We start from the raw sequence: 19,657 nt of genomic DNA on the forward strand, positions 1-19,657 counted from the left end.
ATTTTTGGAAAAGATCTGAATCAATATCTGAAATCACCCCATTTGGATTTTATTTTATTTTATTTTTTAACCTTAAACAAATTTTTATTACACAAAGGTCACATAATTGGATATTTCTCTACTTTGTACACAATTATTCTTACTCTCCACAGAAAGGCTGCTTCTTCACTTCTCATCGGGTGATGGCAAGCACTAAAATCCTGATTGTAACAGAATAGTAGTAAACATGCCTCAGTGATTTACGTTGAAAGCAGTACATTGGTACATGGCTCTTGCACTTATCAGGAATGTACAAATGTATTTTTATTCAAAAATACAAAATAAATTATCTGTAGGCATGGACAATGACAGCAGTACACCATTGTGTGTTGTCAACTGAAACCAGTAACTGATGGTTAGAGTGATTTTCTTGAACATCAGCCAGCCTTTTCTTCAGTCATTTCCTTCAACTGACTTCTCTGAAGTTATAGGTGAGGAGATGCCCTGAACTTCCTCTCAGTTCCCAGTCAGATGGTAAAGCACTATTCCAGGGCTAGAACATGCCACCTCCCATCCCTCCTCCCATTCCACCCATCCCACCCATCCCAGGGTCCTTCTCCTCTTTAGGAATTTCTGTGACCACAACTTCTGCTGTTGTTAACAGAGAGGCCACGCCAGCAGCATCCAGTAAAGCAGTTCTTACATCCTTAGTTGGATCAATGATTCCTTTTTCCACCATATTCACAAAATCTCCAAGCATGGCGTCATAACCAATTTCTGAGGAACTTTGCATAATTTTCTCAACTATCAACGATCCCTCAACACCTGCATTCTTAGCAATGGTCATTGCAGGAATCTTTAGTGCTTTCTTAATAATTTCTATACCAATTTTTTGATCTTCATTAGTTGGAGTTAATGAGTCCAAGGCTGGAATGCACCGAAGCAGGACACAGCCCCCTCCCAGGACAATGCCTTCCTCCACAGCAGCGTGGGTGGCATTGAGGGCATCTGTGACTCTGTCTTTCTTCTCATTCACTTCAGCATCACTTGTCCCACCAATCTTCAGCACAGCTACCACATCTCAGAGTTTGGCCAGGCGTTCATTTAGTTTTTCCTTTTCATATTCACTAGTCGTGCTATCTAACTGCTCGATGATTTCTTGAATACGTTTTTCAATCTGAGCCTTGTCACTTTTTCCTTTCAAGAGCATGGCATCATCTTTGGTCACAATGACCTCTCCAACTTTTCCTAGGTCATGAGGCTGAACATCTTCTAGGTTGAGCGTCAATCCTTCTTCTCCAAACACGGCACCACCAGTAGCAATAGCCATGTCTTTAAGCTGGTTCTTCCTATTGTCCCCAAAACCTGGAACTTTGACTGCTACAACCCGGAAGACCAACTTTTAGCCTACTCAAAACGAGTGTACTGAGAGCTTCTCCATCAACATCTTCAGCAATTATGACCAGGGGCTTGCGGTGAGCATTGGCAATTTCAAGAGCAGGTACAATGGACTGAATACTAGAAATTTTCTTTTCACTCAAGAGAATGTATGCATCTTGGAATTCACATTTCTGACCTTTTGCTGTATTAATAAAATATGGAGAAATATAACCTCGATCAAACTTCATGCCTTCAATAATTTCTAATTCATCATTCAGTGTTTTTCCATCCTTTACAGTGATGACGCCTTTCCTTCCAACCTTTTTCATCGCGTCAGAAATTATGTTGCCAATTTCTTTGTCTCCATTTGCAGAAATTGTAGCAACCTGAGCTATTTCTTCAGGCGTTGTCACAGGTTTAGACTGCTTCTTAAATTCAGAAATTACAGTATCAACAGCTAACATCACACCTTTCCTGATTTCCACTGGCTTAGCACCTTTACTGACCTTCTCAAAGCCTTCCTTGGCAATGGAGCATGCCAGCACAGTAGCAGTGGTGGTACCATCCCCAGCTTCTTCATTTGTATTATTGGCAACATCTTGAACAAGTCTAGTGCCAGTATTTTTATATTTATCTTTTAAGTCAATGGACTTTGCAATGGTCACACCGTCTTTTGTTACTTTGGGACTTCCCCAGCTCTGTTCAATAATCACTGTTCTTCCCTTTGGCCCCATAGTAACGGCTACAGCATCGGCTAAAAGGTCTACACTTTGAAGCATTAAGGCTCGAGCCTCTGCACCAAATTTTACATCTTTGGCATAAGCCCGAGTGAGATGAGGAGCCAGTGCCCTGGACATGGGCCTAATCTGGCGAAGGACTGTGTGTAATCAAAGCATTTCTGCGGGGCAGCGGCAGGGCGAGCGGGCGGTGAGGCAGGCTGTCGGCAGCGAGTCCCCCATTTGGATTTTAATGGTGTAGAGTAGTACTCTGGTATTTCCAGGACCAACCCCTGTGCTGTCATCATGGGTAAAACGTAACCAACCAACCAAACAACAATCAGGAAAACAATGACAAACTGCTTTCTCAGTTGCCTGCAAAGCACGGCAGTCGGAACTCTTTTTCAGGTCTTCTTATGCACGTGAAAATGTGAGACAACTTTTCATGAGGCTGAATAAAGGCGACAAAGGAGATGAAGCCTGGCATTGATCATGACATGGACTTGCAAATGACTGCGCTTGATGGCATCAATCAGTGCCACCTGGCAAAGAGGAAGAACCAGATCAGAGCTTGGCTGTTGCTTTTCCTGAATTCTTTCTTAATGTATCTGTTTAAAAAAAAAAAAAATGATTCTGACTGTCAACTGGGATTATTAGACTGCATAATGATATTTTTTTTATGTCCAAACATATGAATAAAATTACTTTCTCGCCATCTATATTATGGTTATACATGCTTTCTGAAAGTAAATTAACATAGAAATAAATCTGTGATGTCAAGAATATACATTAACCTGTGTGGGCCTTATAAATATGTAAAAGGAGCATGTAGCTCTTTGCCTTTCCATACTAGCATAATATCTTATACTGAATCTAGAACTGGACACTTGGTATATTATCCTATCTAATAAAAGAGCAATATGCAAATTGACCATACCTCTGCCATACACACAAGCCATGCCCACAAGCCATGCCCAGCAGCCAATCAGGAGCGAATATGCAAATAAACCCAACCAAGATGGCTGCAGCCACAGAGAGCAGGAGGGAGGCTTGGGTTTCCCCAGGAATGAAGGAAGCCAAGCTTTTCGCCTGCCCTTGCTGGCCCAGGCCTCCACTCCAGGCTACAAAGTTTCAATTATAGAAGATAAATAAATCCCAACAGAAATGGCAGCAGCCACAGAGCTGGAAAGAGCAGGAGGCTAAGGTTGCCCCCGGTGATGGAGGAAGCCAAGCTTTCTGCCTGCCCTGGCCTGCCTTGGCCTCCGCTTAAGGCTACAAAGTTTCAGTTATAGAAGATACATAAATCCCAACAGAAATGGCTGCCACCACGGAGGAAGCAGAAGGCTTGGCTCCGCTCTAGGCTACAAAGTTTCACTTGTAGAAGATAAATAAATCCCAGATACCAGGGCCTCCACTTGGGTCGCCAGGGGGCGTGGCCGGCCTGAAAACCACCACAGGCCCCTTGCCCAGGCTGCCCCATGCCCCAAGGGAACCCCCATCCTGATCCGGGACACCCTTCATGGCAAACCAGCTGGCCCCCACCCATGCACCAGGCCTCTATCTTATCTAATAAAAGAATAATATACAGATTGACCATCACTCCAACACACAAGATGGCTGCCCCCATGTGGTCAAAGATCCTGCCCCCATGTGGACACAAGATGGCCACCACAAGATGGCTAGCAGGGGAGGGCAGTTGGTAGGGACCAGGCCTGCAAGGGAGGGCAGTTGTGGGTGATCAGGCCAGCAGGAGAGGGCAGTTAGGGGTGACCAGGCTGGCAGAGGAGGGAAGTTGTGGGTGACCGGGCCTGCAGGGAAGGGCAGTTGGGGGGGATCCAGGCCTGCAGGGGAGAGCAGTTGGAGGGTACCAGGCCCACAGGGGAGGGCAGTTAGGGGTGACCAGGCCTGCAGGGGAGGGCAGTTAGGGGCAAACAGGCTGGCAGGGGAGCAGTTAGGGATCAATCATGCTGGCAGGGGAGTGGTTAGGGGGTGATCAGGCTGGCAAGCAGAAGTGGTTAGGGGCAATCAGGAAGGCAGGCAGGTGAGCAGTTGGGAGCCAGCAGTCTTGGTCCCAGATTGGAGAGGGTGCAGGCTGGTCTGAGAGACCCCCCCATGCACGAATTTTGTGCACCGGGCCTCTAGTGTAATTATATTTACTCAATCCAATTTAGCAATGATTCAGAAATATCATGTGTTCATTGTTGTACCTGGTGTCCTAGGGAATACAATAAAAAACTCATGGAGTCTTACCTTGATGAATCTCATAATCTTACCTCAGATTTCACTTACTAACTGTTTTCTGGGCTATTGCATCAGATTCTATTTCTGTCTGTATTCTCTTTGCAAACTGTTCTTCCCACTTCTTTCTAAAGACACCCATCTTAGTCTTCTTTCCCTCTTTGTGTTGGCACTTGATCACTTTGCCACCTAGATCCAATGCTCTGCCCACACTCACCAGTGTGGTGGCTGCGCCTGCCCTGCTCACACATCTCCCTGGCCTGTGCTGCCTCTCTGTGCCCAACTCCATCCGCCTGAGAAACGGTCTCTTCTTTCCTCAGAGGTCTGTTCAAGCATCATCTCTTTTGTGAACAGGACTTTCCCTGTTATCTGTCCCCACAGCTGAGCTCAATCTCCACATCCTCCTCCTACTCCATGATGACTCCTCTCAGAGCTCTTAACATTTTGTGTATTTGTCAGTGTCCTTGACTAGCCCGAAGAGAGCTCTGTGTGGACAGGGTTTTTGTCTTACTCGTCTTCGAACTGCTACCACGTGGCCCTCCCCGGTTGACATCCAGCAAATGTCCATTGAATGCACACAGTTCCTTCATCCTCTGAAAAAAGTTAAAAAAAAATTTCAGAAAGGAAGGGAGAGGGAGAGAGAGATAGAAACATCAATGATGAGAGAGACTCATTGATTGGCTGCCTCCTGCACTCCCTACACTGGGGATGAGCCTGCAACCTGGGCATGTGCCCTTGACCAGAAATCATAGGTCATTGCTCAAACACTAAGTCACACCAGCCGGGCTAAGTCACATTGCTAGGTCTACAAACAGTTTTCTAAGATTACAGATGCTGGAAGAATCCTTATGCACTCAAAATGTCTAAGTTGCTTCTGTCTCTATCATCCAACACTCTTGCCTCTGTCTCTTCCTGCCTTTTTTATCTCCATCTACTCACTGCTTCACTGGAATTAGAGAGTGCAAAGGCACACAAAGCACATCACCTCTTTTCCAGCTTAAAGCTGGACAGTGGCTTCCATCATCCTTAGAATAAAATAATGCCTTACCTTGGCCTGCAAGGCTTGGCACAGTCTTGCCCTGCCAACCTCCCCAAACTCACACTGTGCCGCTTTCTCATCATTCACTGTCCCAGATTCTTGGACCTCATTTGGTTCCTAGAATAGGCCAATCTCCCCTCTGCCTGGAGGACCCCAATCTGCATTCCCTCTGTTGGAACACTCTTATATTTCAAATGTCAACCTAACTATCACCTTCTCAAAGAGGCCTTCCTTAAGCACCCACTTCCTAGAGACGCCTTTCTCTAGGACTGTGCCCTGTTTCTGTCCTTCCCTGCAGATCACAGGTGGCAATTTATTTTTATTTTACTTTGTTTATTTATTTATATTTTACTTGTTCATGGTCTTTCTCCAGCTCTCATTAAACTGGGAGCCCCTTGAGGACAGGGCTCCACATCTAGTTTTATTCCTCTGTATCTCCCAAGGCCCATGACTGCACCTGGCCTAGAGTATATGAAAATAAATAGTTCATGACTGTCAAATGAGTAATCATCCCAAAGCAATCATGTAAAACGGCTTTTGTAAACACACAGATTCTCAGAACAACCAAATGAAATACAGTTACAAAGTGCTAAAATTATTTTACTGTGCTTGTGAACTGAATGTTCATGTCTCCCCTCACTTCATATGTTGGAGCCCTCCTCACAATATGGTGGTGTTTGGAAGTGGGGACTTTGGGAGGTGATGACGTTCAGATGAGCTCATGAGGATGGCATTAGTGCCCTTAAAAGAAGACAAAGATCTCTCTCTCCCTCCCCCTCTTTCCCCCGTCCCCCTCCGTGTGCACACAGAACAATGGCCCCGTGAGAGCACGGTGGGAAGGTGGCTGTCCACAAGCCAGAAGAGGGCTCTCACCATGCTGGCACTCTGACCTCAGACTTCCAGCCCCCTGAACTGTGAGGAAATAAGTGTCTCTTGTCTAAATTGCCAGTCTGTATTTTGTTGTAGACAAAGGTGTGTTGCCTGGGCAGGCCTCGGGTATTTTGGCCAGTTCTTGTTCCTAAGATGATTTTAGTGGCTAACTTAAAAGAACATTTACTTATTATCTTCCCTTCTGATTTCAAACTTGCATATATTCTCTTGCCCCTTTTGCTCTGTGTGCTGGCACTCACTGTCCTATCTTCACACAAACGTACACAACTCAGCACACACACCATTCATGGAAAGATCTGAGCTTCCACCCAATCTATACCCTAATGTTAGTTCAAATGAGCCCTTTTTGTGACATTTTAAAGACAGAGTTCAATGAGATCCTGTGTGAGAAAGAGGCCTGCTTGTTGAAGTGATCTTTTCATCTTTCAAATAATGTAATCTGCAAAGGAAGCACAATGTATTGACTTCGATGCATTAGTGGTAAGAATATTTTCACATTCCACAGCTGTGTACACAAATAGGTCATTGCCTAAAATATGAGTCACATGAGGAAATACATAAATAAATTCTAATTTACAGTAGCTTCTTTTACTCCAATTTTTGTTTTCATTCAGTAACAGTTATTAAAAAAAAAAAAAAAAAAAAAAAAAAAAAGGACACATTTAAATAACCCTAACCTCTCAAGCCATTCAAGATTAAGCAAAGTTTAGGGCAGGTTATCCAGTGGCCACATCACTCTCGTAGTTTTATGCTGTGAATGCTGTCCAGTAAAATAACAGTAGAATCACTGTGACAGTGAATAATACATTCTTCAAAATGAACACAACATATTGGATCCTACAGGATCCAAGTCTTCCAGGAAAGATGCAGTGATGTAAAAGATCGAGTGATTTCATGCGCAGTTCCATGAGATCTGCTGAGACCTAAAGGTGATTATGGGGCAAACATTAAAAAGCAGTAGTGTTTGAGAAGCTTGAGCAGGTTACAAAAGCAGAAAATCAAAACAACCCTCCCCAAACCCAAACCCACCCAGGCCATATGGCATGTGCAGCAAACATAACTGTAGCCTCTTCAATATCAGAGAGGCCCTGCCCACACCAGGGACTCCCTAGGCATACCCTCACTTCCTGGCTCAGTACACCAGGTGATCAGCTATTATTAATGAGAAGTTTGTCTGACAGGCTTTGCCTTGTAATTCTCATCATATGCCTAATCCTCCAGTAAACATTTGTTAAGGGCCCTCGATGTGCCAGGCACCATGCAGCTCTGCAACTCTCTCTTAGTTGCCGTGGAATAAGAGAGACGAACGCGCAGATAGGATGGGAAGCTGGTGTGCCCTGTGATTAGGTATTCAATTAATCAAACATTTACTGAGGGTCTGACAGGTGCCAGGCATGGTGCCAAGTTCTGGAATGCAAAGAAATTCCATGGGGACCTTGTTCTCAAGAGATTCCAGTCTGAACATAGACTGATCTTTAGGATGTGTTGTTTAGGGAAAGAAGCAAAGTACAGAACAGCAAGACACTTCCGAGTAAGAGAGAGCGTGTGCAATAAAACAGTGCATGAAGCACATGCACACACACACATGTACATGTGTGCTTGTGAATGCCTAGGATATCTGGTAACACTGGCTGCTTTGGGGGAGAAGATCTTTTATTATTTTTTTATTTTTATTTATTTATTTTTTTAAATATATTTTATTGATTTTTTACAGAGAGGAAGAGAGAGGAATAGAGAGTTAGAAACATTGAAGAGAGAGAAACATCGATCAGCTGTCTCCTGCACACCCCCTACTGGGGATGTGGCCGCAACCAAGGTACATGCCCTTGACCGGAATCGAACCTGGGACCCTTCAGTCCGCAGGCCGACACTCTATCCACTGAGCCAAACCGGTTAGGGCAGTGTCATATTTTTTTAATAGGTTGTTTGAATTTTATTTAACAGTGTGCATGTACTATTATCTTTTCTACTAGAAAAGATAATACTACTAGATGTTCACAATAGTCACCCATCCATCCATCCATTCATACATCTTTCTTTTCTTCCACCCATTAAATATACATATTAACTGCCTACTATGTGCCAGACACTGTTCCTGGTGCTGAAGAAGCTTTAGCTGAGGGATACCAGTCATAAATAACACAAGTATGTAAAAAATTGGTACCGTGCAACATGTATTATATTTAAAAAGTTGACACAGTGTAATATGTATTATGATAAAAGGGGCAGAGTTTTCATAAAATTGACATAAGATATGCCAAATATTTAGGTCCCTATGTGATATTTAAATTTGGCAACATTTTATATTCTGATAAAGCCTTTTTAACAGATCATATTGATTTTTTCTGTAATGAATAAGTAAATTAAAATCATCAAACATTTTTTCTTTATTGATTAAGGTATTACATATGTGTCCTTATCTCCCCATTGCCCCCCCCCCCCACCATCCCTCACTTATGCCCTCACCCCCTACCCCGTGTCTGTGTCCATTGTTTAAGCTTATATGCATGTATACAAGTCCTTTGATTGATCTCACCCCCTTACTCCCGCCCTCCCCTACCTTCCCTCTGAGGTTTGATGGTCTGATCAATGTTTCTCTGTCTCTGGATCTATTTTTGTTCATCAATTTATATTGTTCATTATATTCCACAAATTAGTGAGATCATGTAATATCTTTCTCTGACTGGTTCATTTCGCTTAGCATAATGCTCTCCAGTTCCATCCATGCTGTTGCAAATGGTACGAATTCCTTCTTTTTCAACACAGCATAGTATTCCACTGTGTAGATGTATCACAGTATTTTAATCCACTCATCTGCTGATGGGCATTTAGGCTGTTTCCAAATCTTAGCTATGGTAAATTGTGCTGCTATGAACATAGGGGTGCATATATCCTTTCCGATTGGAGTTTCTAGTTTCTTGGGATATATTCCTAGAAGTGGGATCACTGGGTCAAATGGGAGTTCCATTTTTAACTTTTTGAGGAAACTCCATACTGTTCTCCACAGTGGCTGCACCAGTCTGCATTCCCACCAGCAGTGCACGAGGGTTCCTTTTCTCTGCATCCTCGCCAACACTTGTCATTTGTTGATGATAGCCATTCTGACAGGTGTAAGATGGTATCGCATTGTCATTTTGATTTGTATCTCTCAGATTAGTGACTTTGAGCATGTTTTCATATGTCTCTTGGCCTTCCTTATGTCCTCTTTCGAAAAAAATCTATTTAGGTCCATTGCCCATTTTTTTTTTTTAAATATATTTTTATTGATATTTTACAGAGAGGAAGGGAGAGGGATAGAGAGCTAGAAACATCGATGAGAGAGAAACATCGATCAGCTGCCTCCTGCACACCTCCCACTGGGGATGTGCCCGCAACCAATGTACATGCCCTTGACCGGAATCGAACCCGGGACCCTTCAGTCCGCAGGCCGACGCTCTATCCACTGAGCCAAACCGGTTTCGGCCCATTGCCCATTTTTTGATTGGGTTGTTTATCTTCCTTTTGTTAAGTTGTATGAGTTCCCTGTAAATGTTGGAGATTAAACCCTTATCAGTGATAACATTGGCAAATATGTTCTCCCATGCAGTGGGCTTTCTTGTTGTTTTGCTGATGGCTTCTTTTGTGGTACAGAAGTTTTTTTTTTGATGTAGTCCCATTTGTTTACTTTCTCTCTAGTTTCCATTGCCCTAGGAGCTGTATTGGTGAAGATATTACTTCGGCATATGTCTGAGATTATGCTGCCTGTGGATTCCTCTAGTATTTTTATTGTTTCCTATCTTATGTTTAAGTTCTTTATCCATTGAGTTTATTTTTGTGTGTGGTGTAAGTTGGTGGTCCACTTTCATTTTTTGAATGTACTACGTATCTGTCCAATTTTCCCAACACCATTTATCGAAGAGACTGTCTTGACTCCATTGTATGTTCTTGCCTCCTTTGTCAAATATTAATTGAGCATAGTGGTTTGGGTTGATTTCTGGGTTCTCTATTCTATTCCATTGGTCTATATGTCTGTTCTTGTGCCAGTACCAGGCAGTTTTGAGAACAGTGGCTTTGTAATACAGCTTGATATCTGGTATTGAGATCCCTCCTACTTTGTTCTTCTTTCTCAGGATTGCTGCAGCTATTCAGGGTCTTTTTTTATTCGAGATGAAATTTTGGAGAGTTTGTTTGAGGACTGCAAAATATGCCGTTGGTATTTTAATGGGGAGTGCATTGAATCTATTGATTTCTTTGGGTAGTATGGACATTTTAATGATGTTGATTCTACCAATCCATGAACACGGTATGTTCTTCCATCTATTTATGTCTTCCTCTATCTCTTTTTTCAGTGTCCTGTTGGTTTCTGAGTACATGTCTTTTACCTCTGTAGTTAAGTTTATTCCTAGGTATCTTAATTTTTTTGGTACAATGGTAAACGGGATTGTTTTTTTAGTCTCTCTATAAGTTCACTATTGGTGTATAAAAAAAGCCATAGATTTCTTTGTGTTAATTCTGTATCCTGTTACATTGCTGAATTCATTTATGAAGTCTAATAATTTTTTGATGGAGATTTTAGGGTTTTCTATGTACAGTATCATGTCATCTGCAAATAAGAACAGTTTTACTTCTTCATTTCCAATTTGGATGCCTTTTATTTCTTCTTCCTGTCTGATCGCAATGGCTAGTACTTCTAGTACTATGTCAAACAGGAGTGGTGAGAGTGGGCATCCCTGTCTTGTTCCTGTTCTTAGGTGAAATGGTTTTAGTTTTGTTCATTGAGTATGATGTTGGCTGTAGGTTTGTCATATAAGGCTTTTATTATGTTGAGGTATGATCCCTCTATTCCCACCTTACTGAGGGTTTTTATCAAGAAACGGTGTTGGATTTTGTCAAATGCTTTTTTTCTGTATCAATTGATATGACTATGTAATTTTTATCTCTCAATTTGTTTATGTGTGGTATCACATTAATTGATTTGTGGATATTGTACCATCCTTGTATCCTCAGGATAAATCCTACTTGGTCATGGTGTATGATCTTTCTGATGTAAGGCTGGATCTGATTTGCTAAATTTTTATTGAGGATTTTGGCATCTATGTTCATGAGGGATATTGGCCTGTAATTCTCTTCCATTGTGTGGTCTTTATCTGGTTTTGGTATTAGGGTAATGCTGGCTTCATAGCATGAACTTGGAAGTATTCCTTCCTCTTGAATATTTTGGAATAGTCTGAGGAGGATAGGTTTTAGTTTTTCTTTGAATGTTTGGTAAAACTCCCCTGTGAAGCTGTCTGGCCCCGGGCTTTTGTTTGCTGGAAGCTTTTTGATAACTGCTTCAATTTCCTCCATATTTATCGGCCTATTGAAATTTTTAGATTCTTCCTGATTGAGCTTTGGAAAGTTGTATTTTTCTAGGAATATGTCCATTTCCTCCAGGTTGTCTAGTTTGTTGGAATAGAGTTGTTCATAGTATTTTTTAACAATCCTTTGTATTTCTGTGGGGTCTGTTGTTATTTGACTTCTTTCATTTCTGATTTTGTTTATTTGGGTCCACTCTCTTTGCTTCTTAGTGAGCCTGGCTAGAGGTTCATCAATCTTTTTTTTTTTTTTTAATATATTTTATTAATTTTTTACAGAGAGGAAGTGAGAGGAGAGGGATAGAGAGCTAGAAACATCGATGAGAGAGAAACATCAATCAGCTGCCTCCTGCACACCCCCCACTGGGGATGTGCCCGCAACCAAGGCACGTGCCCTTGACCGGAATCGAACCCGGGACCCCTCAGTCCACAGGCCGACGCTCTATCCACTGAGCCAAACCAGTTTCGGCGAGGTTCATCAATCTTGTTTATCCTTTCAAAGAACTCACTCTTGGTTTCATTAATCTTTTGTATTTTTTTTTTAATCTCTATGTCATTTATTTCTGCTCTGATCTTTATTATCTCCTTCCTTCTGCTCACTCCGGGATTTTCTTGTTGCTCTCTTTCTAATTCTTTAAGTTGTAGAGAAAAATGATTTATTACCATTTTTTTCTTGTTTTTTTGAGGTGGGCCTGGAGAGCTATAAACTTCCCTCTCAGGACTGCTTTCACTGTGTCTAATAGATTTTGGATTGTTGTGTTTTCATTTTCATTCATTTCCAGGATGTTTTTAATTTCTTCTTTGATCTCTTTGGTAACCCAATCATTGTTTAATAGCATGCTATTCAGCTTCCAAGTGTTTGGATTTTTTGATTGTTTTTATTGTAGTTTATTTCTAATATTATTCCATTGTGATCAGAGAAGATACTAAATATCATTTCAATATTCTTGAATTTGGAGAGACTTTGCCTCTGACCCAATATGTGGTCTATCTTTTAAAATGTCCCATATGCACTTAAGAAGAATGTATATTCTGTGGCTTTGGGGTGAAATGTTCTGAAGATGTCAATTAAGTCCATCTGATCTAATAAGTCATTTAGGATTGCTGTTTCTTTGCTGATTTTTGTGCAGAGGATTTATCCAGTGATGTCAGTAGGATATTAAAGTCCCCTACTATGACTGTATTGTTGTCAATCTCTCCCTTGATATCTTCCAGGAGGTTTTTTTTTTAATGTATTTGGGTGCTCCTGCACATCAAACATTTGTTAAAACTCTTTTACAACTGTGTTGACTAGGCTGGGATATTATAAAGCAAGTCATGATAGCTAGGAGCCAGAAAACTGTTTTCCAGGGTTTGGGTGGTCAGACTTGGGTGTTTATGAAACAGAGCTAGGACCAGTCTGACACCATGCTCTGGCATATGCTCTGTAAACAATGGGTTGGCATTTACACAAGCCAGGCGAGTGTATATAAACTAATGTGTCTTGAGCAGGTCTCCTTAGAGAGAGCCTTTGCTTGTTGGAACACAGATAACATCAGTGAAGGCAGCTATCCCTAATCATGAAGTATCTTTTGCCCATTATTTGCATGTTCTAGGAAAATCAGAGTTATTGGTAGGCTCTATTAAATCCAACAGCATTTTTGAATAGTACTTGAATATCACATTGAAAGGTGGCATTTGAATTCCTGAAAGGAAAAGCCAACAATGTTAAAACAAAGTTAAAACAGAAAAGGGACAAGACAATGTTTTAAAACTCACACGGTCATCAAGACATTAGATCACCTTAAAATTTCTGGCTAAAATTGAAATCTGGTTAAAAAGGGGCAGGAAAGAACTCTTTTCAAAAATATGTTTTTATTGATTTGAGAAAGAGAGGAAGGGAGATGGGGAGAGAGAGAGAGAAAAAAAGAGAGAAACATCGCAACTGGGGCATGTGCCCTGATGGGAATCAAACCAGCCACCTCTTGGTGCATGGGATGATACTCAACAAACTAAGTCACTTAGGTCAGGGCAGGAAAGAACTCTTGACAAGCTAGTCCAAAGACTATAAAGTAGTATGACTTATTTTTACACAAGTCTCTCAAAAGTATACTTCCAAATTATGTTTTCTACAGTGCGAGGAGGAAAATTACTCTTCCCAAGGTACAGTTGTGTAAAAATATTTTAAAAAAACCACCCTTGTAACTGTTTCCAGAGACAGTTTCTCAGTCATGTTAGAAAAATGACCCACTTTCTAAAGTTTAGAATTATACCTTAGGTATACCAAAATGATGCCAGTAAGCTAGGGCCAGCCCACTGTCTTCAGAAACTATTAACAGTTGGTACTTACCCACTCCGTTTCTACCTGTTTGGTCTACTTTGGAATATGGGTGAAATCTATTTCTGTGTCTAAATTTGAGCTGGAGGAACAGGATTGAGTATGTTGACTAAACAGATTGATTTTTTTTCCCCACTATGATGCTGGTGCCTAATATCACTGCCTGAAATATGTCAGTTACTAGTTTGCATTTGTAGGGTTTGGCATGTTTTAGACAAACTGCTTTGTTAATCCCATCCTGCCTTCTACCAACATCCTTTTTTCACTCTTAATCCTGATTTAGCTCAGATTTCCCTTTCTTTAAGATTTTGAGAGTCCCCAAAGGGGCAAGAGAATGACTCCACAACCTACAATCCTATGATTTTGATTCTAATTCTTGGCAAGATGCTAGATCTGTCTACTGAAAAGATGGTTACAAAGAAAAAGAAGTGACGATCTTTAGAGGAATCATGGGTGCCTAATGAGTCATGTTGGATCAACCTCGTTCCCCTCCTATAGGGTTACAAGACCTCTAGATACAGAGGACATGGTGTGGTGTAAAGCAGCCTGGACTAGGAGTTAGGAAGTCCATCTTCAAATCCTTCATTTTATCATTTTCTTTTCAAACCTTTATTATTGAGAGAATTACAGATATCCTCCTTCCCTCCTCCCAGTTGCCCCCCCTCCACCCGGTTCCCATGCTGCCTTGCCCCAGGCCTTCAACACCCTATTGTCTGTATCCATAGGTAATGTATATAAGATCTTTGGTTAATCTCTTCCCACCCTGCTCCCTGCGCCCCCCTTCCTTCTGATATTTGTCAGTCTGTTCCATATTTCCATGCCTCTGATTCTATTTTATTCATCAGTTTATTTTGTTCATTAGATTCCATGTTCATTTATTTTGATTTTTAGATTCAATTGTTGATAGATATGTATTTATTGCCATTTTATTGTTCATATTTTTATCTTCTTCTTCTTCTTCTTCTTCTTCTTCTTCTTCTTCTTCTTCTTCATCTTCATCTTCATCTTCATCTTTATCTTCATCTTCTTAAAGAATACCATTCAACATTTCATGTAATACTGGTTTGGTGGTGATGAAATCCTTTAACTTTTTTTTTGTCTGTGAAGCTCTTTATCTGACCTTCAATTCTAAATAATAGCTTTGCTGGGTAAAGTAATCTGGGTTGTAGGTCCTTGCTATTCATCACTTTGAATATACCTTGCCACTCCCTTTGGCCTAGAAAGTTTCTGTTGAGAAATCAGCTGATAGTCTTATGGGCACTCTCTTGTAGATAACTAACTGCTTTTCTCTTGCTGCTTTTAAGATTCTCTCGTTGTCATTAATCCTTGGCATTTTCATTATGATGTGTCTTGGTGTGGGCCTCTTTGGGTTCTACTTGTTTGAGATTCTGTGCTTCCTGGACTTGTAAGTCTATTTCTTTCACCAGGTAGGGGAGGTTTCCTGTAATTATGTCTTGAAATAGGTTTTTAATATCTTGTTCTTTCTCTTCTCCTTCTGACACCTCCATAATGCAAATGTTGGTACCCTTGAAGTTGTCCCAGAGGCTCCTTACACTATCTTCATAGTTTTGTATTCTTTTTTTTTTTTTTCTCTTTGGATTGGGTGCTTTTTGCTTCATCATATTCCAAATCATTGACTTGATACTCAGAATCCTCTACTCTACTGTGGAATTCCTGTAAATTATTCTTTATTTCAGTTAATATATTCTTAATTTCTGACTGGTCCTTTTTCATGTCTTGGAAATTCTCTCTAATCTCTTGAAGCTCTCATCAAGTCCCTTGAGCAACCTTATAACCATTGTTTTGAACTCTGTATCTAGTAGTTTGCTTGCTTCCATTACATTTAGATCTTTTTCTGGAGATTTCTTCTGTTCTTTCATTTGTGACATGTTTATTTGTCTCCACATTTTGATTGCTTCCCTGTGTTTGTTTATATGTATTAGGGAGAGCTGCAATGTCTCCTAGAATTGGTAGAGTGACCTTGTATAGTAGGTGTCCTGTAGGGCCCAGCAGCTCAACCTTGCCACTTACCTGAGGTAGGCACTCTAGGTGTGCCCCTGTGTGGGCTATGTGCAGTCTTGTAGTTGAACCTTGATTGCTGTTGGCATCACTGGGAGGAGTTGACCTCCAGGCCAATTGACTGCAAGGACCAGCTGAGATTACAGTCAAAGAGCTGCTGTGTAGGAGACACCCCTCTGGAGCAGGACTTGCTTCACTGGGCTTTGGTATTCACTGAGTCTGCTGCTTGAGTGTGTCACTTGTGGATGTGTAGAGTTGTAGTCTGGTATGATCTGAAGCTACCCACTGGGTGCACTGGCTCTGGGGCTTCCCAGGAGGTGTAAAGTCAGCCACTGTCTGGAGCCACCTGGCAGGAGCTACAGAGAGATCTGCACATGGCTGCTACTTTTATTGGGTATGGACTTGCCCACAAAAGGCCAAGCTATGAAGCTAGTGCTGGGTCTTGGGCCCCTTATTGATAGGTATGGGGCACACTGATGTCAGCTGCTGCTTTAAGAAATTTTAAGGAAGTCAGAAATCTGAGCCAAGACAGGACATTCATTTGGAAAAACCATTGCAAACAGCTTGAGTGTGGCTGCAAATTGAATGGGCTGGGGCCTCAGGGAATCACCAGGGTGGAGCAAATAGTGTGAGCCAACCTGATGGAAACCTAGATATGGCTGCCACAGTGGAGGTCCCAGCACAGGAACAATGATACCTGCAAGCACCCTTATCTGGGAGAAAGCTGACCCTGAGTTCTTGTTCTGATGCCAGATAATCCAGTTCCTCCAAGAATGCCCTAGACTCCTTTCAAGCCACTGCCTCAGTGCTAGAGTCCAGAGAGATCAAGCCTGAGTACCTCTGTGTGCTGGTCCTTTAAGAGGAACTGCTTGGGACTCCCACAGTCTTCTGCCACACAGCCACAATCCCTGTTGTTTTTTTCAGCCTGAAGTTGTGGGGTTTCTCTTTCCAGCTCTGGAACCCTGGTCTGGTGGTCTGGTGTGGGTGTGTGACCCCTTGCTCCTCAGGTGAGACCTCTGCAGCCATGATATCCCTCACGATTAATAAACGCCTCATGTGGGTGTTGGACCAGCCCATTCCGTGCCTCCGCTCTCCCTACCAGTCTCAATGTGCTGTGTTCTTTACTTCTCTAGTTGTAGGACTTCCATTAAGCCAGATTTCAGTAAGTTCTGAATGATGGTCGTTCTGTATTTTAGTTGTAATTTTGATGTGGTGGTGGGAGGCAGTGAGTACGGGCAATTACCTACACTGCCATTTTAGTTCTCCCTTCTTGTCATTTTCTAACCACATGCCTTCTGTGAGCCTTATTTTCCTCATCTATAAAACAGGGATAATATTAGCTTCTGGAACAAGGTAAGATATGCATTAACAATACTTTTAAGGATTGGTTTGAGGGTTAAAAGAGAACCTTAAATGGATTAGGATATGGTCAAGCAAATAATTCAATATGTGTGGGTAATGACCACACACACAGAAAAAGATAAAAACAAATAAAAATGCAATTTTAGACGGGAATAACAAAAAGGTATTATAATGTCTTATAAGAAGTAGATGAAGATACCAGGAATATTTAGTTTGGAGACAGGCAAAGCTTAGGTAGGGGTTGGGGAGCATCAAACCTGCTACCAAATAGTGCAAAGGTTGGCAAAGAAAATCCCTAGGCTGAATTTGGTTGAGTACTTGTTTTTGTACAGTCTGAATTAAAAATTGTCTTCCCATTTTTAAATGGTAAAAAAGTAATATCAAAGGAAGATTGCATGAAATACAAATTTTATTATCATAAGCAAAATTTTGTCAAAACACAGTGGCTCTATTCATTCACATGTTATCTATGCCTGCTCTTTGTTACAATGGTAGAGCTGAGTAGTTGTGACAGAGATAGTATGGCCTGAAAACCCTAAAATATCTACTCTCTGCCACTTCACAGAAAAGGTAGTAGCAACTATTACCCCAGCCTTGGGAATAGCACCTGCCTACTCCTTTAGGAAACCCTCCCTGGCCCCATGAGCATATGGTCCCAAGATGAGAGCTATTACACTTATTAGGTTACTTTTCAAATATTACATTGAAATTGCCTGATTGTTCCAGCACATCAGGTACTTACTGAAAAAAGTCATTTTCCAGGAACATAACAACGTAAGGCCTTTGATGTCAAGGACTGTATCTTTTTCACTGTGGTATCCTCAGCACAGAATGCAGAGCCTTGAAGATAATAATAATACTCTGGGCCAATTACTGTCATCAGCTCTTTCCATGTATCAGCTCACTTCATGGTCACATGAGATAGGTTCTGTCATTCACCCAAACTTACAGATAAAGCAACTGAAACACGGAAATGTTAAGTAACTTGCCCAAGATTTACTGGTGTGTAAGGGATAGTGTTGGTGATGAAACCATGAAGTTTGGACTCGGTCTGTGTTTGAAACTGCTACACTTCTTATTTAATAATAAACAAACTTGTGTATTTTATCCATGGCTTGATTGTAAACTCTCTGAGGGCAGTAATCAGAATGTACACTGTTTTGCTTTTCCACAGAGAGTCTAGCACATGATTTTATGATACAGTTAAGGAATGAGCACTTGAGGTGGAGTTAGGGGACCTGATATCTAGGCCATTGTTCTGGCTCTGAGCTGCTGAGTTATTTTAGGATACTTCTTTTTCTTTTATTGATTAAGGTATTACATATGTGTCCTTATCTCCCCATTGTACCCCCCGACCCCTCCACTCATGCCCTCACCCCCCTGGTGTCTGTGTCCATTGGTTAGGCCCATATGCATGCATACAAGTCTTTTGGTTGATCTCTCCCCCTTATCCCCACCCTCTCTTACCTTCCTTCTGAGGCTGGACGATCTGATCGATGCTTCTCTGTCTCTGGATCTGTTTTTGTTCATCAATTTATGTTGTTCATTTTATTCCACAAATGAGTGAGATCATGTGATATTTATCTTTCTCTGACTGGCTTATTTCGCTTAGCATAATGCTCTCAGTTCCATCCATGCTGTTGCAAATGGTAAGAATACCTTTTTTTTTTTTTTTTTTTTAGGGTACTTTTGTGACACTTGCTGAGCCTCAGGAGTGACTTTGGATCTTAACTTTTTGAGGGGTGTATTAGTTTCCTAGGCTGCCATAATAAAGTACCACAAATGAGGTGACTTAAAACAGCAGCAATTTATTCTTTCACAGTTCTGGAAGCTGGAAGTCTGAAATCACAGGGTAGGCCATGCTCCCCTTCAGGGTGCCAGGAGAAGAGCCCTCTTTGCCTCTTCCAGCTCCTGATGATACCAGGTGTGCCTTGGCTGGTGGCAATGTAATTTTCATCTCTGCCTCTGTCTTTACATGGTCTTCTCCGTGTTCAGATCTCTCCTGTCTCTTATAAGGACACTTATTATTGGATTTAGGGTCCACTCTAAATCCAGGATGGTCTCATATTGAGATCCTTAATTACATCTGCAAAACCCTATTTTCAGAGAAGATTACATTCACAGGGATAGGACTCAAACATACTTTTTTAGGGGTCACTATTCACCCCACTATAAGGGGTAACAGCATCTTTGAGAATTGATAGATGTAATAGACTTTCACAAAAGATAAAAGTTAAATAGGTATTTTAATACTCAGATAATAAACTTTTATCTATTATTGTAGAAATTTTTGGAATTCAACTGAAGTTCAATCATAGGCCCAAAGTTAAGAGCTCTAGTCTACATAATCTCTGAGGGCTCTTCCAACTTAAAAATTCTGAGT

At 41.4% G+C, this 19,657-nt stretch overlaps 1 pseudogene across 1 annotated transcript; it reads right to left on the reverse strand.

Annotated features, from left to right (window-relative positions):
• Positions 1 to 532: 532 nt before the first annotated feature.
• Positions 533 to 2,240, reverse strand: LOC308240834 (60 kDa heat shock protein, mitochondrial-like; annotated as a pseudogene). Its single transcript has one exon. The product of its transcript is annotated as a 60 kDa heat shock protein, mitochondrial-like (transcript).
• Positions 2,241 to 19,657: the final 17,417 nt, after the last annotated feature.

This window comes from Plecotus auritus (genome assembly GCF_963455305.1).
Source record: "Plecotus auritus genome assembly, chromosome: 2".
Lineage (NCBI taxonomy): Eukaryota > Metazoa > Chordata > Mammalia > Chiroptera > Vespertilionidae > Plecotus > Plecotus auritus.